Source organism: Adiantum capillus-veneris, chromosome 4 (genome assembly GCF_014529385.1).
Source record: "Adiantum capillus-veneris isolate H3 chromosome 4, ASM1452938v2, whole genome shotgun sequence".
Classification (NCBI taxonomy): Eukaryota; Viridiplantae; Streptophyta; class Polypodiopsida; order Polypodiales; family Pteridaceae; genus Adiantum; species Adiantum capillus-veneris.
Window position 1 is genome coordinate 70,358,344 of NC_140934.1, and position 12,313 is coordinate 70,370,656.

Below are 12,313 nucleotides of genomic sequence, written 5' to 3' on the forward strand. Positions count from 1 at the left end.
TATGGGTAGACCATATCTCATAAAGATGTGTTCAAAAAGGAACTAAGTTGTAGTTCTTGCATCGTTTTTTGGGTTGCCTTTACTTCCGCCCATTCGTCAGGTAGTCTGTTGCTACTATGATGTATTGTGCATGCGACCTATATCCTGAAGGTATGATGGGACCAATGAAGTCAATGCCCCATTTGGCGAAAGCACGTACCTCAATCATTGGCCTTAGTGGCATTTCATCTCTTCGTAGGGCTGGTTTTGTGCGTTGACATTCATCACATCGTTTGACATAGGTCTCAGCATCCATAAATAGGGTTGGCCACCATATGCCTAAGTGTAGCACAAGCTTTGCCGTTTTATCAGCAGAGAAATGTTTCCTTGGCTGTCCTGAGTGTGCTTGATCTAAGATAACGTAATATTCGCTTTCTGTAGCACACATCCGTAGTTTTTTGTCCTTTTTTCGCATATACAGTTGGTTGGCAATGAGCAGATAGTTTTTGGCCTCTTTTTCTACAATTTTCATTCTTGCCTTGCCCCATTCCTCTGGGAAGGTCTTGCTTTTAAGTACTCAACTATGTGAGTACTCCATTTGGGTGCTTGCACTACTCGAAACAGGGTGGCATGTTCTACCAGAGGTTGTTTTGTGCAACTATCGCATGATTTTACATATGTATGAACATTGTGTTCTATGTTTGACTAGTAGACTCCCAGCCTCTTTAGCCGTTGGCCTGTCTGCATTTCTCCATTGTGAAATCCCTTATTTTGTATATATGAGCCTATTTGAGGTAGTAGGTGGATTCTTCGGGTTGTACACATAGTCTCAATATCCCATCCTTACCATGTTTGTACCGTCGTCCTGCTAAAAGCTGGAGATTTCGTGTTTGATGTATAATTGATGGTTGTCTTTCTATCCATAATGACCCGATTGTGAGTAGAGGAATGACCTCTTCGCTCCATCTCGGTACCATTTTGATGTTAAACGGATGCGAATCGAGAAGATCATCATCGACACCCTCAGGTGCTTCTCCATGAAACAGTCGTGAAAGATGATCTGCTCGTGTGTGTGTGTGTGTGTGTGTGTGTGTGTGTGTGTGTGTGTGTGTGTGTGTAGTCCCCTTTTTTACGAATACCATGAAGTCAAACTCAAGCAATAGTATCAACCAACGAACAATTCTTCCAGTGTTGTAAGGTTTTTTTTACTAGATATAACATTGCTTGGTGATCCACGAAGAAAACAAACTTGTTTGCAAGAAGGTACTGTCTAGATTTTTTGATAGCATATTTTCATAGTGGTATAATTTTTCTCTGCGTTGTTTAGCTACTGACTAAAGTAGAAAATGGGAAAATCCATTTTCTTCTCTCCTGGCTAGGCTAATATGCATCTGATGGCATAGACTGATGCATCAACATGAGCATGAAAGATTTTGCTCCAGTCAGAGGCTTGCAAAATGGGACCAGAAATTAATTGCTGCTTCAATTTTTTAATAGCCTGCTCGCATTCTTTCGTCCATTCGAACTTAGCAATGAGGACGTACAACAGTTTAGCTATTACAACATAGATATATATGAAACACCTGTACTACCCACAATGCCCATAGACGCCTGCACTTCCTTCATCTTCGTTGGTCTCGTTAGTGCAAAAATTATTTGTAGCTTCTCTTTATTAGTTGAAATCCCGTTTTTGGACACAATGTGGCCCAAAATTTTATCTTGTCTTATCATGAAGACACATTTTTTCGGGTTTAAGCAAATACGATACGTTCTCATTTTTCAAAGACTTTTTCTAGATGAGTTATGTGGTCACTTCTTTGATGAGAGTGAACACAAAGATCATCCATGTAATTCTCCAAAAAATTTCTGAGATATTCCTTGAATGCATGACTCATTAGTCTTTGGAATATAGCACGGGCATTGTTTAGCATTTTCCTATAGGCAAATATACTCCACTTTGTTGCAAAAGCTATCTTATACTGATCTTTTGCTTTAATTGTCTACTCATTGTAGTTTGAGAACCCATCCAGAAAACTATAGACCTCTTTCCGTGCTACCCTCTCGATAACATGATCTGTTATTGGTAGTGGATAGTTATCCCTAATGGTGGCTGCATTTACCTATTTGAGGTTTGCACAGACACGCAGTTTGCTATTTTTTTGGGTACTACCACAATAGGAGACACCCAATCCGTGTGTTCAATCTCGTAGATAAACTCGGCATCCTTCAGTTTGTCTATCTCTTCCTTAATTTTCTTAGCAAAAGTCCCATTGTCTGTGTAGTTTGATATCACTCTTTAGGGGTATTGTGTGCTAGCAGATCTCAGGATCTATCCCCTTTAGATCTTTGTGTGACCATGCAAAGACATCTTTGTATTGTCGGACTGTATCGACTAGAAGTCGCTCTTCTTCGTCAGTAAGTTCAGTGGCGATGTATGCCGGTTTAGGCTCCTCGCCTGGTTCTTCTAAGTTGCTGCATTTAGCTTTTTCAGGCCCATCGTATGGAGTTTCTAGTTCTTTGGGATCTCGTTTGCGTTTCTGCACCATAATTTTCCTATCCTGATAGTATACTTCTTATAGTGGGAAGGTGCATCAAATTTATCATCGTTTGATTCCTCGTCAATTCCCATTTCAGTGTCCAAATTCCTTCAAGGCTCATTTCAGTTCATTGTATTTGATTTTGCGCTCCATTTTGGACAACTTCATCGATTTCTCGGAATTGCTCTCTTTTTTTTGTTTTTGTGTGTTCTCCTTTTTTTTGTTTTTGTGTGTTCTCCTTTTTCAACTTTGTTTTGGTTGACTCAGGTTTCATGTATCTCTTTGATATCCCATCTTTGAGGCAGTCCGTTGCTTCTACTAACCTTAAGTACTGCGTTTTGTCAATTAAGAGAGGTACTGAGTCTTCGTTGTGCTTGTTTCGGTTGTTTCTGTGTTTATCTCGATATCTACGTTGTCTTCGAGGATTTTGGTTTGGGAAATCATAGTAGATCACCTGTCGATTCTTTCGTTTGATGTTCTGACTTGAGCTACTAGACAGATCTTCGTTTGCGTTGTCCTTTAACAGCTTATTAGTCGAGTCTTGAAAATCATCTTCGTTCATTTGGTCAAGGTCTCTTACTGAAATTTCATCCACTATGTGTGGGCACTCGGCAATCCCTCCTTGTCAGGGACTTCCCATTCTAACTCCGGATTTAGGCTGACACCCAACGTAGAATTTGGTGAGGGTCACCTCGTTTACACAAACATCAAGAGTGGCTAGTATCTGTTGCCATTCAAAAGGTTTGAACATCTCTTCTCGAAAAGGCTCTGGTATATATGCCTCGTCTTGTGTAGTCCTATCCAGAATGAAATTTTCTCTTTTCAAACTTCCACCTAGGCTGAGAAGGATGTGCCCCCATCGAAGTTGTTCCCTTAGGGTTCGACTTGTTAGAATCCTCAGTCATGAGGCTGTATGATCTCTTTGATGAAGTGTCAGAGAAGCTCTCCTCTAAAATGGGTTCTAACGGCGGCAGTGGTCTCTGATTCACGCTTTCTTCCGTTGAGAAATTGCCCCCTTGGTCCATTAGGAAATTTCGGAGGTCATTTGGAGGGCCTTCTAAGAAAAATAGAATTTTGACTTTCTCTCTCTAGAAAATAGGTGTGGTAAAAGCAATTGTAAACTTGGAATAACCATTCAAAAAGTGCACTTATAAGTAGATTCTTGCCACAGTGTCATAACAGCCGTGATGATTGAATAATTTAATGAACGTCCTAGAATTGGAGGGAGTTTCCTGTACATGGAATGTATGACTAAAGGAAATAGGACGTATCCTTCCAAACCTGCTCTCTCCTTACTCTCTCACTCTTTGTGCGCTGACCTTAAAGAAATCCTCCCTTTCTTGCACTGTTGCACACATGGATTCTTCTTCCACCCCCACAAATGTCCTCCTTAAAAGACCTCTCCATCATCTACACATTGACCTGGATTCCCAATATACACCACTGTGTAAGCGAGGCAAAACCAACATCAAAGTGACACCGATCATGACAGAGAAACTCAGAGCAGAGGGAGCAAAACACTTAGATATTTGGACAAAAGACTCACTCTATCCATTGAATCCCATGACAAATGCTTTCCCAGCATTTTCAAATCCCACTAACTTATCGACCTTTACAGGTAATGGAGAGAATGGATTTCTTGGCTACTGTAAAGCTCTAAACAACAAATCAGAAACTTATAAAGACATGGTGAAGCACCAAGCAAATGAGATTCAGAGACTTTCAAACTTGCATCATGAGGACCAAAAGACTGTAATGCAGCGCACACAAGAATCACAGGTCTTACGAACAAAGGCACGGTCATTACAAAACAAAGAGACAATGTTAGGCACTCGTGTGCAAAAGAAGAAACTACAAAATCTTGAAACATTGGAGGTAGGCTCTGTCGGCCTTGAAAAAAGAATCTGAGCATAGAGGTGAGCATTGTAAATTATCTAATTAATTTAAATTTATCTAAGTTTTTGTTTATGTTAGTTATGCTTTCTTTGTAGAGATTCCATCTATCCAGACAAAGAAAATCTAGACCCGAAGGCCAATGTAGGAAAGCAGTTAAAGCCATTGATAACTAGTGGTCTTGCAAAGGATATCATGCATGACAAAAAGTTTAAGGTTTTGCAACGGGATGTCGTTGACAGATTCATTTCAAAGAATGCAGTGCCTGCCAAGCATATACAGGGTAAATTGGACTCCCTTGGAGTTAGTAAAAGAGGTTACTCAACTATTCAACATTCTATCTCTTTCATGTTTGTGAAGAAGGGAATAAAGCCTAAGCTTTTACCAACAGTTGCAAGTGTTTGGAAGGAAAGACTACAGCTCAATAATGAACAGACAGACTTCATTGGATGTCCATTTCATATTCAAGATATTTATGGCTCACAGGGAACTACTGTCACTTACGATGAGTACAACAATATCTTCATAGACCTCACTTTGTTGCAAACTAGAATGGTAGAGTTCTACAATATCACATTCAAAGAGACAGGTGGCGTTCTACATTTTGTTTTGAAGTTAAATGAGTGTGAGATTATTAAAGAGAAGAAGCTAGAGCGAGTTACAATCACATTAATGAATAGGGCCCTTTCCAAATGTCTCACTGATGACCCTTCATACTTCAGTCCATATTTATACAATGCATGGTCTCTGTCGAATTGTAGAGAAGTTGGTATATTTGTACATTGGGTTTGCTTGGAAAATCCAAAAGTCATCTGAATGACAAGTCGCTCTAGAGGCTTTGGAACTTGTTTTGTCAGATATTGGTCTACATCGAGGCAATGTGAAAATATAGCGGGACGAAAAGAGGTCAACCATGGAGAAAGATGTACCCTGCAAACCATCCATAGGTGGGGTCAAGGCACGCCGTTTTCTATCTAAACCTCAAGGGTATGAAAAATGTGAAGCTAACAAAGTGAAGGAGAGTATATCACTCTACCTACATTAGCAAAGTTGAGTATATGCATTGGAAAAAACTTGATTTAGTAGTGAAAGAGCAAGAGCCAACAACTCGTAATGCAAAGAGTGATGTGTGGCGTTCCATTGACATATTATTTCAAATGTGTGAGAATGATGATTGGTCGCAGGATAATCTCGGTAAGTTTGAACAGAACCTTCAGCTACTACTGAAAAAAATCCTTCAAGACAGCATGGACTAACACTCAAATCACTCATTACATGGTAAATTCAAAGCACCTCAGATAGTCTTAGTACTAAGTTTGTGTTTAAATTTTTAAATAAATTTCTTGTTTTGCAGCACATTATTTTTAATCATTTGTCATACTTCAATTAAAAGTATGGGAATCCAGGTATATGGAACACCCATGGCCAAGAGAAGTCTCATTACATGGCTACAAATGCCTACTTCAGACACACACAACATGGAGGCTCTCGAAATAAGGCAAACAGTCTGAAGGAGTTATTTCAGTGGTTTTATCGCAGAATCATTCATCGCATGCAACAAAAGCACGTATTGGCCTCTTCAGCAACCGTACAGGCAATCAAACATTTGCAACTTTAGAAAAGAAAGCGAGCAGACGCATTCAACAACTCTAGTGCTCTTGAAAGTCAAATTAGGTGGAGACAGACAACGCAATATGCCAATCATCGGTGGCACAAGAGAGTTAGAGTTTACATGATCGGATGTACCACAAATACCTGTAGAATTAAATTCAATATGTACCACAACTATTTTAACATTTTGATGATTTCCAAATATCATTTGGAACCTCGTCCTTGTATCTGATCATTAAATGTTTTTCATACTCTAAGAGTTCAGTAGGGTTTTCTTTTCCTAAAGATAATTACATTGTTGTGTATGTGTAGTAATATTCTGCACGGCCCAAGTCTATCCTCGCGAGTAACCAAAACATTCTCTCCCAAAAACCTTGTCGCCGACAAGGATAACTTTGTCAGCATTTTTGTGGCAGTATTGGACTACCTAAGAAGCGAGATAATGTCTTGAAAGCATAGGTTGCAGTATTCCTCTCTTGTGACATTCCGTTGTGGAAGATTAGGATGGGTACCTCACATAGACTAGGAAGATATTATCCTAGAGCTGCATCCCTACCACGGAAGTGTCTTCTTCGACGATGAAGAAAGTCCTCCTTTTCAACAATCCATGAGTGTAAACAAAAGAAGTTTGTGTGTGTGTGTGTGTGTGTGTGTGTGTGAGAGAGAGAGAGAGAGAGAGAGAGAGAGAGAGAGAGAGAGATGGGGGAGGGTGGGATGGGGTGGGGAGGCGGGGGCGGGGGCGGGGGGGGGGGGACAGGATTTTATACCATGAAACTCTGATCTTGCAAAACAATCTCATCCTTCCATAGGTTGACTGATCCGGTTGACTCCTACGCTGGTCGCTTAAACCAACCTCCATATCATGTTTACTAGTTGATGGCTTAAGATTATTTCAAATAGTTTGAAATGTGGCTTCATCAGGAAGGCTTTCTTTATACTTTTTTGTCTTTTCAAAGCAGAGGTTAAAACAGTCCAGTGGGTTACTAGAGATCTCCATTGCCTCGTCATCACTACTGTCATCTGAAACAAATCCATTCCTCTCCTCCTAATACTTGGAGATAGTGGCCAATGTGAAGTCCTCCCGTAAACAAAAAATACTTTGTATATTATGAAGGAAAATGTATGACCTATCTCCAAATTTAAACTCTGGCACTCCTGGTTGCATTAAGGTGGCTTGTCGCTCATTAAAACCTGGCACATCTAGAGGTAGCTTGATATTTGAGGTTTTCACTGAGAGAAGATTTCTTCGTTTCACCTCTTTTGCTTCTTCTTCAAGATCAATGGACTCCTCTATCTCTGTCACTTCAATATATTCCTCATTCTTTTTCATCTGCTGGTAAATCTTGTTCCTCCATGACCTCCTTAGGATCTTTCATAAGACTTGTAATTAATCCATTTAAAAATATTAGAAATCCAAAGGATTCTTGAGTTAGCTTGCACTCCCGTTGATGTAAGCTGCACCAATGGGGCCTGTACATAAGAGGCAGTTGATTATACTTCTTGTAAGACTATCTTTTAAGATCACAGTCTTTTAAATGGACTACCACCATTTCACCAACATTAACCCTACCCTCTTGAGTGTGAAGCTCAAACTTCTCTCGTTCTAGCTTCAAGTGTTCACTCTGTTCAACTATAAACACATCAAGATTAAATGGGGCATTAAAAATGCAAGAGACCAAATCAAACTTATCACCAACCTCAGACGAAACTGCAATATCTAAAAGCCTTTCATCAATCATTGTAGGGTCTTCATAAATAATTGTTTCTTTTTTCTTTTGGATTGTTGCAACACATTGGGCACTCTGCAAAGTAGGTGTTAAAAAATCCACTTCTCTCTTAAGTGAGTTGGGTAAAGTAAATTTTTGGAGTAGAAGGGGACTTCATTTCTACAGATGGATCTGTATCATGCTCCTCAAAACCTAGAGCAGGCTCCTCCAAACGCATGGTAGGCTCTGCAACAGATATATCAATGGGTTCTGTGAAGTCTAATTCCTCTTCATTGATGTTTTTAACAGCTCAGCAGTCTTCTCGGAAGGTTTGCTTGGCCAACAATGCGCTCAGGATCTATTTTCTGTCTCTTCCTCCTATGTGATCTTAATCCTGCCATTTATTTCATACTCACAAATATAAGTTTCATCAAACATATTAGAAAAAGAAGAGCACCAAATGATAATGTAAGTTTTGAACAAACTATAGCTAGATATCTCACAGTTATTACCAACTAATCATATAGACTATAAAATAAGATGATTAGTATGGATAAAATGCAAAACTGGGTTATATTTGTGAAGAGTAAAATCCATACAAGTGGATCACGGCGTGCAGAGTACATAAACAAAAATCCACACAGCTACAGGCGCGTCGTGATCCACTTAATGGGCTTTCATAAAATAGAATAGCTACCAAAACAATAAAGAATTTTTTTAAAAAAACTTTTGTACAATATCAAAAGAGGATCACGGTGTGCGGAGTATGTAAACTAACGTCAATAACTCTACCGGCACGCCGTTAAGTGGATACCGGCACGCCGTGATCCACTCAACGGGCTTTCATGCATTGGAATACATACAATATTATTCTACAAAAAATCCTTTGTAAATATCAGAAGAGGATCACTACGCGCGGAGTATGTAAACAAATCGCCATAACGTTACTAGCGTGCCGTGATCCAATGTTGGTTTTTGAATTGTGAAATAGTCTTTTACGTTTTAAGGCATAATCCCTAGACACAACTAAACTAAGGACCAAATGAAACTGAAGAGATTGACTTTACCTTTGTCAGGACTAGACATTGTTGTTGGAGTAGAGGTTCAGGACTGGGAATGTTGTTTTGGGTCTTCAAGCTTCTAATTCCTGCACCTTGAAGAAGGCAGAGGCCTTCTTAGGTGTCTCTTTCTCACTCCCTCACTCTCTCTGTCTCTCAAGCCTCTATCTCTCTCTCTCTCGAGGTCTGTGATTAGCTTGACCACACGAGTTATTGTCTCTCTCTCTCTCTCTCTCTCTAGTCTCTCTCTCTCTCTCTCTCTCTCTCTCTCTCTCTCTCTCTCTCCCCTTTTCATGCAATATAGATATTACCGTTGGTGTTTTTAACGAAGCAAGCCGCATATATTCTACACGTGTTACAAGGACATGCATTAAATGGGCGGTACGACCACAATAAGTACTTTTTAACAACCCAAAAATACATGTACATTTATAGTAACAAATGCACACTTGAATTCATGATGAGAGAGAGAGAGAGAGAGAGAGAGAGAGAGAGAGAGAAAAGGTGACCTAGACGATCTCTGAGAGAGAGAGAGAGAGAGAGCTAACGGAAAAGACGACCTCTGTGAGAGATAGAGAGAGAGAGAGAGAGAGACCTACAGCCAAGACATCCTCTGCAACCAAGACGCAAGGCTCCTACAAGCGTTTTCTTCCATTTGAATTCCACCAAGAGAGATATTTTCAAAGTGGTTTTTAAAGATGAAGAGAGAAAGACAAAGAGAGAGAGAGAGAGGGAGACAGAGGGGTGGGGGGGGAGAGAGAGCTAGAGTTTTTGATTGTCTTTTGGGTTTGAAAGAGAAAGACACACACACACACACACACACACACACACACACACAGTGAGAGATAGTGTTTTTGAAGGCTTTCTTGGTTCGAAAGAGGAAGATACATGGAGAGAGAGAGAGAGAGAGAGAGAGAGAGAGATAGTGTTTTTGAAGGCTTTCTTGGTTCGAAAGAGGAAGATACATGGACAGAGAGAGAGAAAGAGAGGGATGTCACAAAATGGATCAAGTCGCGTGATGGACAGTTTTCTTTGCTTGGTTTTGAGCCCGCGCGCCATGATCCATACAGAGAGAGAGAGAGAGAGAGAGAGTACTACAAAACTGTTGAGGTTATTGCTTAAAAGGCATGAAATAGATTACAAAACCTTCTCCATCCTCTTCTGGATCACTACGCGCAATAATCTATTAGTCTGGCTTAAAGCTGAGCCCACGCGCCACGATCTACAAAAAAAGGGAGAGAGAGAGAGAGAGAGAGAGAGAGAGAGAGAGAGAGAGAGAGAGAGAGAGATAGGGGGGAGAGAGAGATAGAGATAGTATTCTACATCTCAAGATTACTACTTTACACAATTGGGACTTGTTGCCTAAAAGGCATGAACTAGATTTCAAATTTTTCTCCGTCCACTTGTGGATCACGACGTGCAGCTATTAGTCCATGTCAAACCTGTGTTTGCGCACCGTGTTCCACAGAAAAAGGGGAGAGAGAGAGAGAGAGAGAGAGAGAGAGAGAGAGAGAGAGAGAGAGAGAGAGAGAGAGGGGGGGGGGGGGGGGGGGGGGGGGGGGGGGGGGGGACAGGGGATAGCACTTCCAGTATGCACCAAATGGAATGAGAAAGATCATGAGAGGATGGGTCTACGAGAGAGGAAGGCACAAAAAAAATTTAAAATGATGTCATAGGGGGAGCTCAGTGCCATTGTCAATAAGGCTACTGACAACACATTTTAAAACGTAGGAGTAAAAGAGGGGGGGTGTAGAGTGCCGTCTCCATTGGGATACATTGACTGGCATTCTAAAACGTAGGCGACAATGGAGGGTTATATGTTTTTCGTCATCTTAACACCAAGGAGGGAATTGTGGGGTAGCGACAGGGGGGGGAACAGCCCAACCGGCATCTATAGAGTGTAGTTTACCTAGCATTTTAAAATGCTACTAGCAGAGTTTAGGGAAGAGGTAAGCACCGACATGAGTGAGAGATTTCTCTATTCCACAACTTCTTCATGATACACCTCCTCATCCACCAAGGCTCTGATACAGTCAACAATGCGGAAAGGGGAGAGAGAGAGAGAGAGAGAGAGAGAGAGAGAGAGTTATAAAATCTAATATCTAACCAACCCAAATGATTTTCTCATATTAAATTGATAATTGAATGTGGGACAATAAAGGGGAATAAGGGTTAGGATATAGACATGTGCTTATAGATCTATCTCAACAAGAGGCCAAGGGTAAAGGGGCCCAAATGAGAGATAGTCTATCAAAGATCAAGGCTAACCAATGAGCATAAAGACCTTAGGTCTAGCTTCATTGAAGACTTCCAATGGTTAGTGTTAAAATTCCTTTGACCTTACATAAGCTAGGGTTGTGCTTGAGGTGGGAACCCGGCCCAAGCTTGAGGTGCTTGTCACGCCTGATGACTGAGATGTTTGAGATGCTTGAAGTGCTTGATGATTGAGATGCTTGTCATGCTTGAGATGCTAGGGTTGTACTTGAGGTGGGAACCCAACCCAAGCTTGAGGGGCTTAAGGGCCAAGCTTGTGGTGAGAACTAGGCCCAAGGTTGAGGGGCTTGAGGTGGAGCAAAAGTCAAAGAAAATCCGTGCTAGGAGCGGGTGAGCCATGCAAGAAGGGGGGGTGGTTTCTTGACCACTCTCTTTTCCAAAGGGCACCCCTTGCCCAAGAGGCAAGTAGGACACCTGTCAAGCCCCTAGCTAGGTTACCCTCATGGTGTGCCTAAAGCCTATTGGTTGGTCCTTCAAGGGATCCAATGATAATTTAGTGGATTTAATTAATTGTTTTAGTATTTATCAATCCCTCTCTCTCAAAGGGGAAAGGGGGACACTTGTCCCAAGGCTACCCTTGCTGCTTAGTACGACTCTTGCTTGTGATTGGCTAGGCTTGGAGGGGTCTAATGAGCTTCAAGCGCATGAGCTACAGGGGGGTTCGACTAAAGCAAGTAGGGGTCTCGCTTGAGGAATATACTCTCCCACACAGACACACACACACACACACACACACACACACACACACACACACACACACACACTCATTGTGTGAAGTGCAAAGTGAAAGAGCTACCTCTCCTTCTCCAAGCAAGTAGAGAGGTTGAGAGCCTACACCAACACTCTTGGCTATGGAATGCAAATCCAACCAAGAGCCATGCTTCATTGCTTAAGCTTGCTATCTTCTCCATCTTCATTACTATGCTAGCAAGAAGAGTGATGATAAGTGAGAAACTAATTCTTTCTCCTATGAAATGTTTCTTCTTCCTCTTCCCTACCCTCATTCCGTGCTAGCTTTGCCCACCTTCAAAGGTGTTTGAGGTCTTGGGACTGAGGCTTGGGATAGTTAATGCTTTCCACAAAGTTTATGTTATGCTCATGATGCATGAAGCTTTCCATCTTCATTGCATCACCTAGGTCACAAGGAACACAAAGATTGTATTGTAACAAGTCTATCTTGATGGGAGAAACTATAATACAAATGCCTATTTGAGGGGAGACCGGCTCCACATAATTTTGGTTCTCAACTGTTGGC